The 20,345-nt window shown below is 41.5% G+C and overlaps 1 protein-coding gene across 2 annotated transcripts in view; it reads left to right on the top strand.

The window, feature by feature from the left end:
- Positions 1-960: 960 nt before the first annotated feature.
- The window catches only part of mapre3b (microtubule-associated protein, RP/EB family, member 3b), a 67,698-nt gene continuing 48,313 nt past the window's right edge, over positions 961-20,345 (top strand). For both annotated transcript variants that reach the window (XM_073057061.1, XM_073057059.1), the window contains exon 1: positions 961-1,114. The gene's annotated coding sequence lies outside the window, so the exon portion shown is untranslated. The remainder of the gene's footprint in view (positions 1,115-20,345) is intronic.

Genomic DNA, 20,345 nt, shown 5'->3' with positions numbered 1-20,345 from the left:
TTGAGCCAGTACTAGAATACTTCCCTCAGAGTACACAAGATGCACAAAATGCTGGAGGAACTCAGCAGGCCAGCCAGCATCCATGGAAATGAACAACCCGTTGGCCCTTCTTCAGGACTGGAAAGGAAGGGGGAAGACGCCAGAATAAAAAGGTGGGAATCACCTTCTAGCTATCCTTCATCCCCTCTCCCAACCTTTTTATTCTGTCATTCTTCTTGTTTTTTCCCGATCCTGAAGTAGGGTCTAGGCGGGAAACTTCGACTGTTTATTTACTTCAACGGATGCTGCCTGACCTGCTGAGTTTCCCCAACATTTCGTGTGTTTTGCTTTGGATTTCCAGCTTCTGTCCACAGAATTTCTGTGTTTATGAAAATACGCGAGAAGATATGGATTTTCTCATGTTTATGATGTGAATACTGCATAACTTAGAGCCGGAAAAACCCCTGCGCTTTCCTTGTATTGCCTTCACCTGTAGACCCAAGTAGCTGATTAAATCGGATTAAACCTGTTCTTGCTCCCCTTTGGCCGGAAGAAAAATAGTGAAGAGTTACGGTTCTACCAATTTATGGTGGTCTCCATAGTCAGTTGCCACTAATTTGGTGTGCATCACTCACAGTTTTCTCACAGAAGCGTGTAAGAGCACTGTACGATATTTTGCTGTACATAGAAGACAGCCAACTAGCTGCGAATCTACGAGGCGTTTCTATCTCACCGTCTGCTGGCGTGCACGGCTCTGAAGAAGAAGAGATTTGCAGAGTGGATCACTTTTAAAAGTAAGACGGTAATGGGCACAAGACAATTATTAGTGAGCGCCTCGCTAAAGGAGGGGAAAAACTGGGTAAATGTCCCTGCTTTTGTGTTTTTCTTTTGATTAGTTTCTGGAGTTAGAAGACATAACCGTTAAGTTTTCAGCGAGGGGAGGTTGCATTCCGTAGTGTGCGCGTACACGCGCGGCACAGAGAGCGCGCACCGCCCACCGGAGCAGTGCCGCAGCGGCAAGGGGACTGCGCACAACCCCGCCCCCGGCTGGAGCACGCAGGCGCAGTGCGGCTCCGGTGAGTTGCGTTGATTCGGAGACAGCGGCCTGAGTGCGGCTTTAGACCTGCTGCAAACGGTGAGTTAGCTGGGCTCCTCCGGTGGCCGATTCCGCCCCCCCCCCACCGTCTCCCGTCTGCGGTTCACGGCGCTTTCGGGAGTTCTCTTGCTGAACACTCCGCCCCCGCGGCTTTGCCTTGCCGCCGGGGCCGCGGTGACAGCCGGCGTTACATAACAACACGGCGGCGTCGAATGCAAACTGTCCTGTTCAAAAACCAACGGCAAAGATCGGCGTCAGCCCCGCCCCGCCCTCACCACCGGGAACCCGTGGGGGGAGGTGGATCAGCATGTATTTCCCCATAGCTCGCTATCTCCCCTCACTAACCCCAACAGCCCTCAAACCCCAGTTGCAACAAACCTCAAACTCCTACTCCACATCTCCCACCCCCACACATTCTCCCAGCCCGTACCCGTCTGCAACCCTTCCTCCCTGCACCCCAGTCTCCCGCATGTCATGTGAGATACCTCTTAACTCATTCCACTCATCGCGATTGCCTTCCCCCCAGCACTCCACTAACGACAGTTCGGGCCGAAGCGTGAAACGTCGGCTGTTTATTCCTCTCCATAGATTGTTACCTGACTTACTAAATTCTTCCAGCATTTTTTGTGTTGTTGCTCAAGATTTCCAGCATCTGCAGAATCTCTTGTTTTATGAATAACTCCGCTGACATCCCTTTTCCCTGAATGCTCTCTTTTTCTCTCACGCACCCTGTGCAGCGAGGAAAACAAGTTGTTGTATGTTGACCTCTGTCACAAGATTTACAGGATTAAATCTGTCCTAAACTATTTATCTAAATCAGGCCAAGGTGAAGCCTCGCCTAGAGAACTGTGTACTCGCCTGGAATAAAGGATATATCTGTTGTTGAGGGAATGCATTGAAGATTGTGGTTCACTACGGCAGTCGAATGAGAAGAAATCTTTAATATTAAAGTTTCTTTAACAAAACTTACTAGGCTTGATAGGATGGATGTTGAGATAAATAGGTGTAAACTTAGGTGCATCTGAAAGGTATAGTGGATAGAGAAAGATCACATGGGATTAAATAATTTCATTGCATCCTCAGTGAGGGGAGATGCAGCCATGAAGCAAAAAGCCAATTATGTTTTGGATTTAATGTAAAGAAAATGTTGAAGACAAATTTAAGGGGATGCTTGTTAATTAGCATGGAGCACAAAAATATAGTATGAACAGGTTACTCGGCCCTTTGAGTCTGCTCCTTGATTCTTTAATTTGACTTCAGGCCCAAGAACTGAAAACAAATTGACATTCAGCCCATTTATTCTATGCCGATTTAAACGTCGAGCCAGATCAAGGCCCGTGAGCGGAAAGCCAACTAGTGTTCTGCACCATCTGCCTTCATTTTTGACCCACCTCCTTTCTTCTCGCTACTTCTTCAGGTGGGAGGTGCTGGGGTCTTCGGTCCAGGTTTGAGAGCAGTTGTTGCCCTGAAGCCAATGGAGCTGCTGACCAGCTTCAGCCACCTCAGTGCTGAACTGGATCCACAGCTCATGTTCTATGTATTACTTGTTTACTTATTTTGTTATTTGCATGATTTGTCCTCTTTTGAACATTAGATGTTGTTTTGTTGTGTGTGGGTCTTCGTGGATTCTATTGCATTTCTTTGTTTTGTGGCTACCTGCAAGAGGATGAATCTCAAAGTTGTATATGGTATACAGTTAAAATTTTACTTTGACTTTATTTAGTACAAAGTTCAAAATAAATTTATTATCAAAATACATATATGTTATCATGTACTATCCTGAAATTAATTTTCTTATGGGCATTCACAGTAACACAATAGTATCAATAAAAAATTGTGCCAAAGATAGACAACCAAGCAAAATGCAAAAGACCACAAATACAAAAAAAAGAAAATGAAATAATAATAATAAAGAAATGAGCAATAAATATCAAGAACATAATTTATAGAGACCTTGAAAGTGAGTCCATAGGTTATGAAACTAGTTCCGTGTTGGGGTGAGTGAAGTTATTACCTCTGGTTCAAGAGCCTGTTGGATGAAGGGGAATAACTGTCCCTGGACCTGGTGGTGTGGAACCTGGGGCTCCTGTACCTCCCTCCTGATGGAAGCAGTGAGAAAAGAACTCCTTTGTTCTCAGTAGTGTGGTGGGCTTTACCTGCGATGGACTGGTTATTTTTTGTAGGCTTTTCCATTCAAGAGCATTGACGTTTCCATACCAGGCTGTGATGCAACCAGTCAGTATACTCTACACTGTACACCTATAGAAGTTTGTCAAAGGGTTAGATGACATGCCAAGTCTTCGCAAGCTACTAAGAAAGAAGAGGCATTGCCATGCCTTCTTTGTAATGGCAGTTAGCTGCTGGACCCAGGACAGATCCTCTGAAATAATAATGCCAAGGAATTTGAAGTTACTGACCTCTGCAGCTCTGATCCCCTATGAGGACTGGGTAATTTGCCTCTGGTTTCCTCATTCCCTAGGCAGTGATCAATTCTTTGGTTTTTCAGACATTAAGAGGTTGTTGTGGCAGCATTCAGCCAGATTTTCAATCTCCCTCCCATATGCTGATTTGTCACTACCTTTGAATCAGCAAACAACAATGCTGTCATCTGCAAACTTAAATTTGAGATTGGAACTCTACTTGGCTTCACAGTATAAGTGAGTAGAACATGAGCTAAGCACACATCCTTGTGGTGCATCTATCTGTGCAGACGGTGACTGTGGAGATGCTGTTGCCAATCCGAACTGATTCTTCTGTCAGAAAAACAAAATGATTTATTCTTGTCCTGATACAGATGGCCCCGTTTCACTTTACGACACCTCTCTGTTACGAGAGAACTACATTAGTTACCTGTTTTCGCTAACAGAAGGTGTTTTCACTGTTACGAAAAAAGGCAGCTCCTCCCCCGGATCTGCATTCCAGCAGCCATTGCTTAAACAAGTGCTTGTGAGCATCTGTGCTTTGTCAATTTATTTTGTGCATCCTTTAGCAAGATGAGTTCTAAGGTATTGGAAAAGCCTTAGAGAGCTTGTAAGGGTGTTACACTTAGCGTAAAACTAGACATAATTCAACGTTTCGATCATGGTGAACGAAGTAAGGACATTGTCCGCGAGTTGAACCATTCACACTACACGCAGAGAGAAAGAATCTTGAAAGCTGACGATGTTACTGTTGGTTCTGCTTGTAGCAAAGTGTTCTCTCTTAGTTGGCATCCAATAATGGATAAAATGAAAGTCTATTGCTTGAGTGGATTGATGGGTGTACAAAGTGTGGTAATCCATTAAGTTATCTTATACTTAAGGAGAAATCAGTCAGTCTTTTTAATAAGCTTAAACAGAAAGCACTGGACGATGGTGATGAAAGTGTTTGCGAAAGTGGAATTTAAAGGTAGTCATGGGTGGTTTGATGGGTTTCTGAGGCAAGGGCAGTTTCGTAGTTTAACGTTTACTGGAGAGAGAGCTTCAGCTGATATTGAAGCTGCCGAAAAGTTCCGAGCAAAAATTGCCGAGCAAGACATTTATTTCGATGGAAGAAAAGCAGGCTGAGGGACACAAGGCATCGATGGCCAGGTTTACACTAATGCCTGTGATTAACGCCACTGGCGATGCTGTCCTTAAGCCTCTACTAGTGTACCATTCGGAAAATCTGAGGGCACTTAAAGGCGTTGATAAGAAAACACTTCCCATTGTGTTTTGTGCACCCCAACCTCCGACGACTCAGCCTAACACACCATCATCAGTGTGCTTGCTGTCTTCCCAATTCCCGTAAGTGAAGCTACACTGTACAGTACATACATTATTCCTACTATATATAGGCTGTGTATTTTTATGTGGTATTTGGTATGAGACTGCTTCCGCTATGCTAGTAGCGCTAAGTGAGATTTTCGCTATGCTAGACAGTGCAGCAATGATTGCAGAAAAGTATTTGTACTTTATAGGGGCTGTGTATTTATCATATCATTCCTGCTTTTACTATATGTTACTGTTATTTTAGGTTTTATGTGTTATTTGGCATGATTTTATAGGTTATTTTTTGGGTTTGGGAACACTCACAAATTTTTTCCATATTAATAAATGGTAATTGCTTCTTTGCTTTGCGGCATTTTGGCTTACAAATGGTTTCATAGGAGTGCTCTACCTTCAGATGGTGGAGGAAACCTGCATTTTGTACCTGAACTGACAGATTGACAGATTAGGAGTTGGGAGAGTTCTAAGCATCATACTTTAGGAAAGATACAATGATCTTGGAAGGACTAAGAATGTTATAACAGAAACATACCCACATTGCTTAGGGGAAATTATGAGGAGAAAACAATAATATGGGATTTGGAAGTTATAGCATGAGTTACGTTTTGAAGAGAATAATCAGAATAGTAGGGTAGCAACAATATTTTTGTTTGTTGGTAGGGCTCAGAGTTGAAGATAACAGGGCCTTAAAAATAGAATCAGGTATCTTAGGAATGAATTCAGGAGTTCCTCCTCAAGAGTACCTCCTGATTTGATGGTTTAAAGATAAATTTCTGAAAGCAGCATTTTGGATGGATCAGGGGAAAATTCAGATAAGCGGATTTAGGTCACAGATCATCTGGAATCTTATCGTTCAGGCTTGAGGCCAAAGTAGGCATTTTGATTTCATGTATTTATACAATTAGTACGAAAGTGACTATTTGATTCCAGCAATTTGATTGCTGCATTTAAGATGGCCTGCCCAGTGTGTATGTAATTTTCCTTATAAGCATCAGTTTCCTCTATTGCAAGATTGTTTTCCTTCTCTCAGTTTTCTAAACTTGCAGTGAAATTCATAATTTATTCATAGTTTGTCTTGTCACCTTAAGCAACTTCAAACAGTAAATTGAAAAAAGGAGTAATTTCTCTAAATTCTTACACGAGAAAATCTGCAGATGCTGGAAATTCAAGTGCAACACACAAAATGCTGGTGGAACGCAGCAGGCCAGGCAACATCTAAAGGGAGAAGCACTGTCGACGTTTTGGGCCGAGACCCTTCGTCAAGACTAACTGAAAGGAAAGATAGTAAGAGATTTGAAAGTAGGAGGGGGAGGGGGAAATGCGAAATGATAGAAGACCGGAGGGGGTGGGGTGAAGCTGAGAGCTGGAGAAGGGAAAGGATCATGGGGCAGGAGGCCTAGGGAGAAAGAAGGGGAGAGGGGAGCACCAGAGGGAGATAGAGAACAGGTAGAGTGATGGGCAGAAAGAGAGAAAAAAAAAGAAGGGGGGAGAAAACTAAATATATCAGGGATGGGGTAAGAAGGGGAGGAGGGACATTAACAAGTTAGGGAAGTCAATGTTCATGCTGCCATCAGGTTGGAGGCTACCCAGCCGGTAAATAAGGTGTTATTCCTCCAACCTGAGTGTGGCTTCATCTTTACAGTAGAGGAGGCCATGGATAGACATATCAGAATGGGAGTGGGACGTGGAAATAAAATGTGTGGCCACTGGGAGATCCTGCTTTCTCTGGCGGACAGAGCGTAGGTGTTCAGCGAAACGGTCTCCCAGTCTGCGTCGGGTCTCACCAATATATAAAAGGCCATACCGGGAGCACCAGACGCAGTATACCACACCAGCCGACTCATAGGTGAAGTGTTGCCTCACCTGGAAGGACTGTCTGGGGCCCTGAATGGTGGTGAGGGAGGAAGTGTAAGGGCAGGTGTAGCACTTGTTCAGCTTACAAGGATAAGTGCCAGGAGGGAGATCGGTGGGAAGGGATGGGGGGGGGGGGGGGAATGAATGGACAAGGGAGGAGTGTAGGGAGCGATCCCTCTGGAAAGCAGAAGTGGGGGGAGGGAAAGATCCCGTTGGAGGTGGCGGAAGTTACGGAGAATTATATGTTGGACCCGGAGGCTGGTGGGGTGTAGGTGAGGACAAGGGGAACCCTATCCCGAGTGGGGTGGCGGGCAGATGTGCGGGAAATGGGAGAGATGCGTTTGAGAGCAGAGTTGATGGTGGAAGAAGGGAAGCAAGCCCCTTTGTTTAAAAAAGGAAGACATCTCCTTCGTCCTGGAATGAAAAGCCTCATCCTGAGAGCGGAGGCGGAGGAATTGTGAGACGGGGATAGCATTTTTACAAGAGACGGTGGGAAGAGGAATAGTCCAGGTAGCTGTGAGAGTCTGTAGGCTTATAGTAGATATCAGTAGATAAGCTGTCTCCAGAGATGGAGACAGAAAGATCAAGAAAGGGGACAGAGGTGTCGGAAATGGACCAGGTAAATTTGAGGGCAGGGTGAAAGTTGGAGGCAAAGTTAATGAAGTCAACGAGCTCAGCATGCATGCAGGAGGCAGCGCCAATGCAGTCGTTGATGTAGCGAAGGAAAAGAGGGGGATGGATACCTGTATAGACTTGGAACATGGACTGTTCCACAAAGCCAACAAATAGGCAGGCATAACTGGGACCCATGCCGGTGCCCATGGCTACACCTTTGGTTTGGAGGAAGTGGGAGGAGCCAAAGGAGAAATTATTGAGAGTAAGAACTAATTCCGCTAGACGGAGGAGAGTTACCCTATCCCTGATATATTTAGTTTTTTTCCCCTCTCCTTTTTTGTCTCTCCTGCTCATTACTCTGCCTGTTCTCCATCTCCCTCTGGTGCTCTCCTCCCTCTTTCTTTCTCCCTAGGCCTCCTGTCCCATGATCCTTTTCCTTCTCCAGCTCTGTATCCCTTTTGCCAATCACCTTTCTAGCTCTCAGCTTCACCCCACCCCCTCCGGTCTTCTATCATTTCACATTTTCCCCTCCCCCTTCTACTTTCAAATCTCTTACTATCTTTCCTTTCAGTTAGTCCTGATGAAGGGTCTCAGCCCGAAACGTCGACAGTGCTTCTCCCTATAGATGCTGCCTGGCCTGATGCATTCCACCAGCATTTTGTGTGTGTTGCTTCTCTAAATTCTTGTTTGTTTTTTTACTGTATCATACTGATACAATGGTAAGACCAAATTGAGCTATGAGGAACAATTATTTTGGCTGTGGGGTGCAGGTGCGGATTGGCCTTGGCTGCATTCTGTAGCAGGTCAATTTGACTTTCACCATAAGTAAATTTTTGTCTTTGGAGCTAATTCCAAGTAAAAGTCAATAATTTTTGGGTGGGAGGTGAAAATGCACTCTTGTTTGTCATAGGACTAATTGCTTATTTACTTGGTTTATGTTCAATTTCAAGTTTATCTGACTGTACATATATACAACCAAATGAAACACCATTCCTTCAGATCACAGTGCACCCACAAAACATGTATCACACACAGCATATAAATCAAATGTTATACTAGAAATAAATTAATAAAATATAATTTAAAATGCATGTGGTAAAGCGCAGCACAGGTAAACAGTAGACAGCTCGTTGTCCTAGTGATGAGACCTTAGTGGTGGCAAGGTATTTATTAGTCTCATAGCCTGAGGGAAGAAGCTTTTACCCAGTCTGGCAGTGTGAGGCAAACTGAAAGGTCTTAAGGTGCATAAGTCACTTGGACCAGATGGACTACATCCCAGAGTTCTGAAAGAAGTTGCTGAAGAGATAGCAGATGCATTGGCTATGATCTTTCAAGAATCACTTAATTCTGGCATGGTACTGGAAAATTGCAAATGTTTCTCTTTAAGAAGGGAGGAAGGCAGAAGTAAGGAAATTATAGGCCAGTTAGCTTAACCTTGGTGGTTGGAGTCTGTCATTAAGGATGAAGTTTCAGGGCACTTGGAGACTAATGATAAAATAAGTCGAAGTCAGCATGATTTTTGTAAGTGGATGTCATTTACTTGGATTTTCAGACGGTATTTGTTGAAGTGCCACACAAAAGGCTGCTTAGCAAGATAAAATCCCATGGCATTACAGGAAAGTTACTGACCTGTATGGATGAATGGTTTTCAGGCAGGAGGCAGCAAGTGGGACCAAAGGGGGCCTTTTCTGATTGGCTGCCAGTGACTAGTGGTGTTCTTCAGGGGTCAGTATTGGGTTTGCTAGGTTTCACATTGTTTGTCATTGATTTGGATAGTGGAATTGATGGCTTTCTGGCAAAGTTAGCAGGTGATACAAAGGTAGGTGGAGGGGTAGGTAGAGCTGAGGAAACAATGCAATTTCAGAAGGACTTAGGCAAATTGGAAGAATGGGCAAAAAAGTGACAGATGGAATACATTGTTGGGAAAATGTATATTAATACATTTTGGTAAAAGGATCAAAAGAGCAGCCTATTATCTAAATGAGGAGAAAATTCAAATGTCAGAGGTGCAGAGGGACTTGGAAGTCCTCATGTAGGACTCCCAGAAGGTTAATTTGTAGGTTGAATGTGTGGTAAAGAAGGCAAATGCAATTTTGGCATTCATTGCAAGCGAAATAGAATATAAAAACAAGGAGATAATGGTGAAGCCTTATAAAACACTGGTCAGGCCTCACTTGGAGTATTATGAACAGTTTTGGGCCCCATATCTTAGGATGGGTTGTCATTGGAGGGAATCCAGAGGAGGTTTAAGAGGATGGTTCCGAGAATGAAGGGGTTAACATGTGAGGAGTGTTTGGCAGCCTTGGGCCTGTACTTACTGGAATTGAGAAGAATGTGGTGAACCTCATTGAAACCTACCGAATGTTGAAAGGACTTGATAAGGTGAATGTGGAGACAATGTTTTCTGTGGTGGGGGTGTCCTGAATTAGAGCACACAGCCTCGAAATTGAGGGGGTGACCCTTCCAAACAGAGGTAAGGAGGATTTTTTTCATAGCCAGAAGGTAGTGGATCTGTGGGATGCTCTGCCACAGACAGCTGTGGAGGCCAAAACTGTGGGTATATTTAAAGTGAAAATTGGTAGTTTCCTGATTGGTCAGGGTATCAGAGGTTATGACGGGAAGGCAGGTGTATGAGGTTGAGTGGAATCTGGGATCAGCCAAAATGGAATGCTGGAGCAAACTTGATGGGCTGAATGGCCTAATTCTGCTCCTATGTCTTATGGCCTTATCAGTGCCATTTTCATTATACAAACAGATAGCATACTTTCTGGGAGTATTTAAGTATTTTCTGCCATGTCTTAGTTTTCAAGCTTGGACATTGAGCAGCCAGTCTGTTCCCCAAAGCAAATCTGGGTTCAATCTAGACTTCCATTACTCCCTTTGTGGAATTTGCATGCCCTTGTGAACAGATGCTCCAGTCTCTAAAGATGTGTGGGATAGTAGGTTAATTATCTCTGTAAATTGCCTCTGCTATGTAGGTGAGTAGGAGAACCTTTGGGAGTTGATGGGAATGTAGGGACAATAGAAAGAATTGACTTGTTGGGCCTGTTTACATGTTGCACGACTTCATTCTAACCATTCATAAGTTATGCATTACCTCTGTGTAGTCTTAATTTGGAAGCTTCATTGCCAAAAATGTTTCTATAAGTTACTAAGCTGTATATTTTTGCTTCTCACTTGGATTCTTAGGCTAAAACTGTAAATAGAATTTGTTGGTGTAATGCTCAGTTACAGGCATAATAGGAAATTACAGGCCAGTAGTGTTAGGGAAATTATTGGAGATGTTTCTTGGGAATAGGAATTATTCACTTGTGGAAAAAAAAATGGACTTATTAGTGGCAGTCAGCATGACTTTATGCAAGGCAGGTCATGTTTTATGAACTTACTGAGTTTTTGAGGTGATGAAGATGACTAAGAGTTATGGACATTAGTAAAACATTCAGCAAGATCTCTCATGGTAGGCTTATTCATTTATTTATTGAGGTGCAGCGTGGATAGGCCCTTCAAGATGTGCCACCCAGCATTCCCCCAGTTTAATCCTAGCGAAGTCATGGGACAATTTACAATGACCAGTGCACCTACTGACTGGTACATCTTTGCACTGTGGGAGGAAACCCACATGGTCACGGGGAGAACATACAAACTCCTTATAGGCAGCGACGGGAATTGAACCCCTGTTGTCTGTTGTGCTGGCCACTACACTACTGTGCTGTGTAAACCTTTGGTTAGGCCACATTTGAAGTATTGCCTGCATCCCTGGTCACTGAATTACAGGAAGGATGTGGAGAAGTGACTGAGGTGTTACCTGGTGAGTAAGGAGAGGTTGGACAAACTTTGATTGTCTGGAGCATTGGAAACTGAGGGGTGACCTGATTAAAATAATGAAAGGCATTAATAGGGTTGATGGATTGTTTTTGTATGGCTAGAAATGTGAAGTACCAGAACAGAGCCACAAGGTGAGATGGGTGAAGTTTAAAGGAGATGTGTGAGCCAAGTTTTTTGACACACAAAGCTGTCTGGAATGTGTTGCCAGTGGAGGTGGTGGAAGCAGATACCATAGCAAATAAACAAGCTGAAAATGGAGAAAAACAAACCACATGCAAACAATGGGAGTAGTTTAATTTGGTGTGGTCAGTATAGACATAATGGGTGGAGGGGCGTATTCCTGTGCTGTACTGTTCTGTCTGAAGTGTTTGAATTTAATGACCTGGAGATAAACATTTTTATTGTAGACAAATGGTTCTCTCGAATTACTTATTTATAATAGGACTCAACTGGTAACAGCAGCTCTGAGAATTAAAATGCTTTTGGGAGGGATAAAGTAGATGGTCTAAAGCTTTTTGAGGACAAAAACCCCAGGCTAAAGCATTATTCTCTTTTTATCACAGGATTGTGAAGGGTGTTTCCTTGTATATACAAACATTCCAAATCTTGATAGAACAAAAATTATTTTGGCCATGTTTGATGCAATAATTGGCAAAATAGATAGTTTAGAGGTTTTGTTGACTTTTGTCAGTTTGTGACTCAGGATGTTTGATTCCTAGTTCAACATAGTTCAGTTAAGATAACTGTACATTTGACCAATACATATGAGAATGTCTGATGGTCATGTCAGTTTACAGGGTATAATTCTCCTCTCTTCCCATTGCACCCACTATAAATTTGAAGGCTAATTTAAATTAATACCTTCTACTTTATAAACCTCTGATTATAGTTTATTTTCTTTAACGTCGTGCTCACCAAAGATCTGTTCAGTTTGTGATCCACGAACATTTTACTTTAATCATATGCAAATTAAAAAAGATTTCTTGAGGTAAGATATATTAGAACTTTTTTTGAGTTATTTTTGTTTATATATGAAGATATTTAATATAATATGTGTAATTAGGAATTGTGATAGAATAACCATCATGTTGGGAAGTAATGGATCAGGGCCTCATTCAATTAGAACACAAATTGAGGCCAGAAAGATGCATAAATGTAGGAAAAGGGAATGATGAGAAAATTGATCGTGTTTGCTTTTAAACTACAGAAGATGTGTTCTTAATTCTTTAAAAAACTTAGTTTTTATAATTACCGTAGATGTCGGATTATAAGCCGCTACTTTTTTCCCACATTTTGAACAGCTTTGAACACTGCGGCCTTTACTACGGTGCGGCTAATGCATGATTTTTTTTCATGCCGCCAAAAACATTTTGCCTCGTAACAGTAGACCAATAAAATTGATGAGTAGTTCACAGAGGTCCAATGAAATTGTACGATAAATCAAGCGCACTTTCACAATTAAATTATTGTAAATCAGTCATTTGTACTCACCCTCATCAACATGGAAAACACTCGAAGAAAAGCATTGTGCTGCCTTTATGGCAGTTATTTAGTTTATAATATTTTCGCTTAGTAATTCATTTGTTAGTTAAAGTTAGAAGTGTTTTAACTATATTTGTTTTCTGTACTACATCCCGGGATGCTATGACGTCACACCCGGTTTCGCCGCGTCTTGTGGGAAAAATACCGGTTTGCGATAAACGGGAAGGTGGGGGGCGAGCGGCGGAGCCAAAACGCTGCTTTTAAGTTAAAGGCGATCAATAACTTTTCCTGGTAGGCTGCAGTATATATATTTTTTACCAGTCGTTAGGAGATATTGGAATGTTGTTCAGTAAAAAAGTATACGCAACGTATATTTAAAAGTAGCTGCGTTACAGGCACGGTTCGAAAAAAAGCATTTGCAATATGTATTTGTTTATGTTACCATATGGATTTAATTAAAAGTTAAAAAATCCTCACGTGTAATATCTTTCTGTGTAAATATCTCATATTACAACGTGGGACACCTGCGGCCGAAAATCCGGTGCAGCCTAAAATCCGGTGCGGCTTGTACAAGTACAAAATTGATTTTATTTCTAAAATTAGAGCCAGCGGCTTTTAATCAGGTGCGCTCTGTAGTGCGAAATCTACGGTAATACAACTTGGGAAGCAAGCAATTCTGTTGTTCAAAATCAGTTTAAGACTTAAATTATGTAAGGTCTTTTCCCTGCACTAAGTAATTATGCACGCTTGTTAAGTAGAGCCAATAAATCCATGAGAAACTAAATGAAAAATCTGAGGAAAAAAATTGGATTAAATCTATTGTGGCATCATGGAGCCATGGCACAACTGGTTCTAGCCTGTAAAGGAAGAAGGTTCTCCGTTATGTCAAAGAAAGATGAATACAAAATAAAAACAAATTTTGGAAGTTGATGCAAATATGGAAAACAGTGCTCGAGAGATTAGAAAAATTTGATCGTATCTTCTCAAGGAATTCTGTTTTGAGCAAGGGGTTTGTGAAGTTTTACAATGTAGTTAAAATGCAGTCTACATCTGTTAAGTAAGCTTAAAGTGAGGCAAAGAGCAGCTTGTTCTAAACAGTGACTCCTTAACTTTCACTTTCCACAAAATACAAATTAGGAATTTAGTGAAATACTTTTCACCTGGGGTGCTCCAACAATGCTAAAGAGCACATAATCTGGTATTCAACAGCTTGCTTGATTGATAAACTGTCCTTCACTCACATGATTTGATTGACTGGGGGTATCATACTGAAATATCCTGCAAGTTTCCACAATAGCTCATTTTAAATCTCACCTTTAACACTCAGGAATACTGGAGCAACAAGCACAAGGTAACACCAGTAACTTTCCTATATTCCCAAAAAGCATATTCCCATAAAACATATATTGAAATTAAATCAATGGTGATTTTTCAGCATCCATCAACTTGTTAATGAATACCTTTTTCGAAGCAAGTAGAGCCTTCATTAAGAGAATCAACAAGAATTTGTTTAATTTGTCTGCTTCTCGTCCAAATGATAACTGTCATTAACCTTAGGTTCAACAGGTACATTTAATGTCAGAGAAATGTATACAATATACATCCTGAAAAAGTTATTCTTCACAAACATCCACAAAAAAGAGTACTCCAAAGAATGAATGACAGTTAAATTTAGAACCCCAACCCCCCCCCCCCCCCCACCAGCTTCTCCCTCCAATGCACAAGCAGCAGCAAGGCAATGACCACACCCCCCCCCCCACCAGCAAAGAAGGATTGGTGCCCTCCACCAAGCACTGAAGCATGCAGCAAAGCATCAATAAAGACACAGACTTGCAGTACCCCAAAGACTACTCATTCACTCGGTAATTCAACATACCACAGGCTCTCTCTCTCCCTAATCAGAGAAAAAGAGGTGTCCCCATTTCACAGTGAGAGGGGAGACATAGCAGACAACTCGCTGATTTATGATGCTAAAAGTCTGTTGTGTCACTTTTTCTGAGCTCTGCGCCCAGAGAATTGGCCCCAGAAAGGCACAGCTCTCTGGACACACAGACGGCAGCTAACCCGCTGCTTTCAATGTTCCGTGTTCTCCCGTGACTCCTTAGTCAGTGGCACCGGCCTTGGATCATCCCGTTTCTGGAGCCACGAAAATCCATCACCTTGAAGGTGCGTTAGTCTTCCTTGCATCTTGGAAGGACTTGGCTTCTGTGGTCTTGATTTGCTATCTGCCTCAAGTTGTATCTAGATATTCCATCTTTAAAAAAAAGTGTTATAGAGCTCCAGTATCTTCTTTTGAGTCATTATACTGCAAAATGCTATAAAAGCCTATCAAGTCCATGGCAATTCCTCAATAAGCGGCCTGGTCAGTATCATTCTCTGATAAATTAGTTATAAAGATGCTCAATTTTTTTTGCATATTATATTTTACTTTATCTAATTATTCTTGATTTTACTGACAAGTTGTTGACCTGAGATATTAACTTCATTTCTGTCTTCACAGATGCCAATCTGACTTGATTATTTAGTGTTTACAGTTTTTATTTTGGAAACATGCAAATTATTGTTTGTAAGGAATGGAATAATGACACTTGTAACACTTCATATAATTGGAAAGTAAATTCACCATATATTTGAATAATTACATTACCTGAATTTTCTCACATCTGCATCTGCCCATCAACATACAGTAGGTAGAGAGCATCAGTGGTCCCAGTACTCAAGAGCTTAAAACTACTCATCCTTTCCACTGCTGATTCCTCAATGAGGGCTCGTGCATGCATAAAGTCCACAGTCAATTACATGGTTTTGCTAATGTTGAGTACAAGGTTCTTGCTGTCCCACCACTCAACCAGCTGATCTCCCATTCCTGTATGCCTCCTCATTGCCATCTGAGATTTTACCAACAACAATGGTGTCATCTGTGAATTTATAAATAACTTTTGACCAGTGCTTAGCCATGCAGACATGAATGTAGAAAGAGTAGAGCAGTGGGCTGAGCATGCATCCTTAAACCCATGTTTTTTTAATATCAGTAATATTTTTTGCAACACCAACAAATTACATTCAGTACAACCAGTTGTCAATTACATTTTGACTTTAACGCAGCCACCTTCCAACCTTCACCACCACCCCCCTCTCCACCTCTCCACCAACCAACTGAATAGCAGTGCATACACAGACAGAGCATTCCTTTTTTAACAAAAGATCTTTTAAGTTAGATATCAAATTTGTCCACACTAAGATTGTGTTTGGTCGTGTATCATTTACTCTTGCTGAGGATAGTTCCAGGTAAGAAACGTCCAAAAAGCTCCGAAGCCAGTGAGTACTTGAAATATCATGAGGAGGTTTCCAACGCTGGACTAGAATCTTTTTAGCTGCAGTCAGGCCTGCCAGCCAGACTTTGCCTGTTTTTTCTGTAAGGGAAAGGTGGGAGTCATCATTCAGAAGATGTACAGCAGAGTCTATTGGTAATTGTACCCCAGTTAGTTCTGTAAGAGTACTGATAACCTTTCCCCACAAACCAAAAACCCTTGGACGTTCCCATACAACATTTATAACAAGAGCCAACTGTTCCGTGGGGGCAAAATGAGCAATATCGGTCAGGAACCAGGCCCATTTGATGTCTAATACTCGGTGTTAAATATGCTCTATGAAAAAATTTCAAGTGTATATACCGATGATTTGGGTTTTTCGAAGAACTGGCAGCATGATCCCAAATCACATCCCAGTCTAAGTCTTGTCCCAATTCAGATATGTCCCTATCCCAGGCTTTCATTCCTGATGTGGGCATATATTTCTGGGAGTTTAATTTATCATAGATATATGACACTATCTGTCCTGGAGCACTCTGTATCCAACTTAAAATGGGATGCTCCTTTAAATCTGACCCCCAGGGAGCCTTGTAGGCTTTGCAAGCTGATCTTACTCTAAAGTAGAAGAAAAGAGAGTGTTTATCAATATTATATCGAGATACCAGTTCTTGAAAGCTAAGGATAGTACTTGCCCCATTAATATCTTGAAGAGTAATAATACCTTTATCCTCCCAAGTTCTGTTAGTGAATGGTTTCCCCCCCAAGTAGATGATTATTGTTCTATAATAGAGATGATTTGCACCAAACACTTTTAGATTTTAGGAATTTTTCTGCTGCTCTAAACACTTGTAGCATATGGGTTAAAATTGGACCGTAATGCAAATCATATTTTTAGTAGACATACCTATAAGGAGAAAGTCCTTTAACCTTATTGGTGCTACTAGCTCTTCTATATTTTTCCATGACTCCTCCATCCAATAGCTAAGACTTTTTAATACAAATGCCCAGTGATACAACTTAAAATTTGGACATGCCAATCCCCCATCCGACTTTTTGAATTGTAGAGCTGACCACTTTATATTGGGTCGTTTACCATTCCAAACATAGCAACGTAGTAAGGAGTCCAGTTTTTGCCAATATCCTGCTGGAGGCACAAGGTGGAGAATTGAGCTGATAAAATTAATGCAGGGTAAGATGTTCATTTTAATGACCGATATATGGGCTGGGACTGGTGCTGGCAGTTGCCTCCATCTATTAATATCTTCTATTTTTTTCAAAATTAAAGAGTAATTTGCCACAGACAATAGGGAAGTACTAAGTAGAGGACCTCTTTTGTAACCTTAATCTGGGGAGGGAGAAACACCTTACTTTTATCTATTAATCAGCATCAGTGCTGATTTTGACAAATTAACTTTGTATCCTGAAAAAAATCCAAATTGCTCCAGTGTTTTTAAAATATAGGGGAGAGCTTGTTGAACATTTGCCATATAAACTAGTGTGTCATTCACATAAGGTGATATCAAATGTGATGTTGTACCTATTGTAATAGGGGAGATCGAGGAGAGTTTCTGATTAAATGTGCAAGCAGTTCAATAGATACAGTAAAAATTAAAGGAGACAGGTGTCATGTGCCCCATCTTATGTCAGATAACTCTGAGAAACCTCCTCCCACACATACCTGGGCCGAAGGATTAGCATACAGTGTTTGAATCATATTGATAAATTTATCGCTGAACTTAAATTCTTTTAGAATTCTCCAAAGATATGGCCACTCAAGGCGATCAAAACGCTTTTTCAGCAACCAGAAATACCAGGCCACCGGCAGGCAGGATTTTATGTGTTGCACTCAATATGTGTAAGAGCCGGCGAATATTATCAGATATGAGACGTCCCCTAATAAAGTCCGTTTGATCTGGCTAATTATTTTCCCAACTACTGTCGCAAGTCTACTGGCTAAGACTTTGGAAAATATCTTGAGGTCGGTAGGAGATTGGATGGTAATTGGCACACTCCAAGGGGTCTTTACCGGGCTTAGGTATAACTGTGATCAGGGCTGTGTTTAGATCTCTATGGAAAGCACCATTTCTAATAGCATAATTTAATGTTTCTAACCATACTGGTCCAAGAATATCCCAAAGTGCTAGGTAAAGTTCCACTGGTATGCCATCTATATCTGGCGTACAGCCCTTATTTGTAGCTTTGACTGCTTTAAGTAGCTCATCCAGTGTAATAGGAGAGTCTAGAGTTTTGGTGTCCTCTAATGACAACGTAGGGAGGTCTAATCCACTAAAAAAATCTGTGAAGTCATTCTCAGAAGGAACTGAGCCACTTGTATACAGTTCTTTAAAGTAATTCTTGAATGTTTCATTTATTTCCTCTGTTGAAGATACTACTCCACGTTTAGCACATCTAATCGCTGGTATAGACCTTTTAGCTTCCTGTTGTTTGAGTGTTAGTGCCAAAAGATGGCTTGGTCTGCTGCCTTCTGCTTAATACTTATGCAGACATCCCACCCTGCAAAAACTCATTTCAGGGAGATAGCACCATCAATTTGCAGGAGACTCCTGGAACTTCCGGGAGAGGTGGGATGTCTGCAATAGAGTAGCTCCTTAGGAGTTAGTCAGCTAATTTAAATAACGTTAGCTATGCTAATGAATGAATGACACCTGTTAAACTCACCTCAACATGTCTTTTACATTTTAGTCCACCATGGGCAATAGAAAAGTCACTGTTGCAAACAGTGCAGTGAGCAACACTGTCATTATTTTTGACCCCTATTAGGCAGGGGTCACTTTAGTGTAGTCTGCGGTGAAGTTTATTTTCTTTTTTTGGAACACTCTGCCATGGTGCCCTTCCCCTCCCCCTACCCCTCCCCTCCCCCTACCCTTCCCCCCTCCACTTCCTCTCAAAAAATCTATTTCTGGGATATTGTATATAATTCACGGGCGTCGGGGTGCTGCTATCGATATGTGGGAGACTCACGGAACTTCTGGGAGAGGTGGGATGTCTGCTTATGTTTGGTTATATGGATCATATGTTCTGCCCTGCTTCTTAATGAATCATTTAATTCTGCTTGTTTTGAGCTCGTTTTCTTTTGGTATGGTGTATCTCCTTTTGAGTTCATTCTCCAAAACCTTACATTGTTTTTCTAGGGTGGAAGTTTTTTGGCGTTGGCTTTTATGTAAGTGGGAACTGAACCATATGGTGTTATTTCATAAGAAACCCTTGATGGAGGCCCAAATCACTGTCACATCCAAGACACTTTTTATTTAAATTTATAAATTCCATCAGTTTTGTTCTCAGTTGTGTTAGAAATTTGTCGTTTTTTAGAAGGGTGGTGTTAAATCTCCACCTAGTAGCCTTATTTTTAGTTTTGCCATAATTAAAAGTAGATATGAATGGGTTGTGATCAGATAGATGTCTGGGCAAAAATTCTATTGAGTGTACCAAAGGTAGCAAACTGGAGGATATAAGATTGTAATCTATCAGAGAAAGTTTTATGTCTTGTGGAGAAGAAGGTATAGTCTTTAGCAGATGGATTATGCACCCTCCACACATCAGTTAAATTTAAATCCGTTGGAAAGAGGTTAAGTGCTTTGGAAGCAGATTCTTGAGAGCTTGATATAGTTGAGGAAGACTTATCGAGGTTATTGCTTAACAAAGCATTCATGTCTGAACCAACATATAGTTGGTAGTCACTTAACTTCAGTAATTGTGAGGTAATTGAGGGAAAATATTCAACCTCAAATATAGTTGGGGCATATAGGCTAATAAATGCAATTTTTTTTACCCTGAATGGATGTAGAGCAAAAAGCTAGATGTCCTTCGTTGTCGGCGCCAGTCCTTTCAATTGATACGTTAGTACTACGTCTCATTAATATCATAACTGCTTTCATACGAGTACCATCAGCTGATGCCACAACGGGTTTATAAAAGCGGTGTTGAACCCTGGGAATGTCATTAGGTTTAAGATGTGTTTCCTGTTGCAGCGCGATATCTATTTTCTTCCTGCGTAAGAAATCTAAAACTTTTGAACGCTTGTAGGGAGAGTTTAATCCTCTAACATTATATGATACAATAGTAAGATTTTCTACTTTATCTGTATTGCTCATCTTCCCCTGGATATGTTGTAAGTTGGTGGTGGAGCCCTGAGTTACCCCCTTCCCACCCCCCCTCCCATTCATCCCTTTACTTTGTAACATGTGTGAGTGTCACTTAGCAATGTCAGACACTGAACATTAACTGCCCCTTCTAGCACCAACACATTAGAAAGGCAAAGCGGTTCTCATAGACAATCATATCAAAGAGACAAGAAAAAAAACCTTGTCAAACTCATTAACCTATATAATTAAAACCATTCCCGTCTCAAATATAACACATAATCAAGACCCCAGCAGCTCTCTTGTGGGAGACTGTTGCTTTAATAGACCGCTGCTT

Source organism: Hemitrygon akajei, chromosome 9, assembly GCF_048418815.1.
Source record: "Hemitrygon akajei chromosome 9, sHemAka1.3, whole genome shotgun sequence".
Taxonomy (NCBI): Eukaryota; Metazoa; Chordata; class Chondrichthyes; order Myliobatiformes; family Dasyatidae; genus Hemitrygon; species Hemitrygon akajei.
The sequence above is the reverse complement of the archived record's forward strand: the minus strand, read 5'-3'. Positions and strand labels throughout refer to the sequence as shown.